The following is a 3245-nucleotide window of genomic DNA, read 5'->3' on the forward strand; positions in this document are numbered from 1 at the left end:
TTGCTGTGGATCTGGCTTGTGATTACACAGCAATATCAGTTGATCATTGCAACGAGCCATTCATTCCCAGCTCTTTATAGGCCAATATTACTAGTTAGACTCCATTCTTGCTGGTAGAATGGGGTCCTGAGCAGAGTATCCCCTTTATGATGTCCCAAATGGCCTTACAGACAGGTGTTCTTCCTTTTTGTATTGTTTTCACTTGTAATTTACTTGACTTTCTTCTACCAAACAGGCAGAAAGAGTCTTCCCCTTCCAAAACTGATGATGGTGACAATCAGTGTGTCACTGCTAAAAAGTGTGAGTCATCCTCGCCCTCATTGTCAGGTATGTACAGATTTATAGACCATCCCATTATAGGCTATGATAGAAAAGTGTAATGTGAATCTGCATATGAAGGCTCAGATAATGACTTACTTTATTCCCGCTGCCCCTGAGTATTCAATTTTTTATTTTGGTAAAATCCACCATACGGTTCCAGAGTTATTGGCAGTTTTATTTAATGCTAATTTTTATGGTCTTTACAAGGGGGTGGTGCTAACAGGATTATCTGGGGGGGGGGGTGTCTTCAGCCTCTTCTTCAGTATTATAGCGTGGTAAAGACCATAAAAATGACCACTAAATAAAAAGGCCCCTGTCTGTGGAACTGTAAGGCGGTGTGCTCACAATGCGTTTTTAATCGTTTCCGCAGCAGCAATTCCGCCGCAGAAACGCTTAAAAAACGCTTGGTAGAAGGCCTGCCATGTTCCCCAATGATAATCCGCATCTGCTGTGCACATGCTGCAGAAATTTCCGCTGCGGATTATCATTGCGGAAAAATACGCAGCACTACCAATTATTTTGCAGAAGTCCTGCGTTTTCACCGCCATTGACTTGCATTGGAACGCATGGAATCCGCATCACTGCATCTGTACATGCGGAATCCATGTGTTTCAATGTGCGGATGGTACTCGGGTCTGGAGAAGAGGAGACTCTCCTCCAGACCCCCCCTACCATAGAACCTGTAAAAAAAAAAGAATAAAATAAAAAATAAATATTATACTTACCTTCTGATGGCCTCCGGTTCCTTGTCTCGGCTTGCCGGCTGCTCGCGGTAGACTAAAGGACCTGCGCTGACGTCATTTAGTCATGTGACGGGTCATGCGACCAATGATGTCGGCAGGTCCTTAAATCTACCGCGAGCTGCCGGCAAGCCAAGACAAGGACTCCGTGGGCATCAGAAGGTAAGTATATTTATTTTTTATTTTTTAACATTCTTTCGGTCACACTATATAAATCCATGCCGGTTGCATGAATTTATATAGTGTGACCAAGTTGTCAAGCACTTTCCAAGTGATGCTAAAATCGCTTGACAACCCGCATGCGAAATCGCATGATCAAAACGCTTCACATCCGCATGTCCCTGGCAGGAAAAACACATGTACAATCCGCATGTACAATCCGCATGTACAATCCGCATGTACAATCCGCATGCGTTTTTTGTGCCAGGGAGATGCAGAAATGCTCAGGAAAAAATCCGGAGCATTTCTGCATCGTGGGCACATAGCCTAAGGGGGATTTTAATAAAAACCAAAATCAGAGTCCTCAGGGGAGCAGGGGGAATAAAGTAAGAGTGAATTCTGGACACTTAAGACCTGGTGATGAGTCTTCTTTAATCTTACGCTTAAGTGTTATCTGACGGATTATATAAAAACACTTTGGTTGCTGCAAGTAATGTCATGTTAATAAGGGAGACACCACATGGCCGCACACAGAAAAGCTACAAGTGCAGATTAACCAGTTTGAGTAACTCTATAAACATATAAAATGAATCTTTGAGGAGTTTATAATCAACATCTTTTTCTGACTTTTTATTAGAACCTCCAGTTCAGGAGAGAAAGAAATCTGCACTAAATCTGAGAAAACAGCAAAGAACAGATAAAGTGGAAGAGGGGGAAAGTAGTAGGCGAGGTAAGTGTGAGGATAATCTCCATGTTGTATGATGTCAGTGAGATAAGTCATGTGGAGCAGATGTCATCTGTCAGTGGTGGGATTGTCACATGTATGATGGCTGACAATGATCCCGCACCTCTGTATGGAGAAGATTCCTCTACCGGCTTCCCACAGAGACACCACAGTAGTGTCCTCCAATATGGAGTCCCATTACTTACATCGGTTTTGCATCTTTTTTATAGGTTCTATCTTCCGCCGGATGATATCATCCTGCCGGCGTGGATTATCCAGGGCTGCTCGCACTATCAGACAAAGCTGCATTTTTGCCCACTGTCACCAGGGCACCAGAAACATCTCAAGGGCAGAAAACCCTCACATCTAGTGCCCTGAAGAAAGTACAGCACATCCACCATCAATGCTGTACCTGCATGGAAAGAGTTGTACCATCTACTGTACCTGTGGCCGTCTGACCAGCGAGAAATATCTGCAAAAGTCAAAGGCCTCCAAGAACATCTTTTCAACCTTCCATGTAATTCTTAATTTAAAAAAAATAAATTGATTAATGTCCTTTTGAATTTAATTGAATATTACTGACATTTATGGCATATCAATGCTACACATGTTATATCCACCTCACGCTCTCCCTCTCCCCATTCATTGGGAACGCACGGGGTGAATGCTGGGTGTGACGTGGGGGGTGATCGCGCCCACAATCCAGCTGTCACGCCTCACTTGTCGTGACATCAGCGCGGGGTCACGTGATGCCTGTGAGCGGTGCTATCCTTGGCTGCAACGTAAGCTAATTACAAAAATCCTTAGGGGCCCCGTGGGGATACATTGGGGGGGGGGGGTAATCTAAAGTACTGGACAACTTCTTAAAGAAACATTTTTTTCCTGTATAATGACTTAAACCAAAATTTTATTTTTTATTAACAAATAGGTAATTTCAGTGTAATTTACGAAGGAAAAAAATAACTGCCAAAAATTAGGGATTCTGATACATCCTGTATTAGAATAAAGGAGGGTCTCATACACATTCTGGTCAATTTGACATATAGTAGTACTTCTAGACTCATAAAGGCTATGCACTAAGTGCAAATCCTGCCAAAAAATGCAAGTAGGGTCATCCATACACCATGGAAGGCACCAACTGTAGTGCCTCATTCAAATATTGTGAACAAAGTATACACTGTGTGCAGAATTATTAGGCAAGTTGTATTTTAGAGGATTATTTTTATTATTGATCAACAACTATGTTCTCAATCAACCCAAAAGACTCTTAAATATCCAAGCTTAATATTTTTGGAAGTTGG

The 3245-nt window shown here is 42.4% G+C and overlaps 1 long non-coding RNA gene across 1 annotated transcript; it reads left to right on the forward strand.

The window, feature by feature from the left end:
* Positions 1-240: 240 nt before the first annotated feature.
* LOC141156583 (uncharacterized) lies at positions 241-2268 on the forward strand. The gene is made up of 3 exons (XR_012247688.1): positions 241-327; positions 1858-1950; positions 2175-2268. It is a non-coding gene; the product is annotated as an uncharacterized lncRNA (long non-coding RNA).
* Positions 2269-3245: the final 977 nt, after the last annotated feature.

This window comes from Phyllobates terribilis, unplaced genomic scaffold, assembly GCF_046119375.1.
Source record: "Phyllobates terribilis strain yellow unplaced genomic scaffold, ASM4611937v1 Scaffold_8__6_contigs__length_399053987, whole genome shotgun sequence".
NCBI classification, from domain to species: Eukaryota; Metazoa; Chordata; class Amphibia; order Anura; family Dendrobatidae; genus Phyllobates; species Phyllobates terribilis.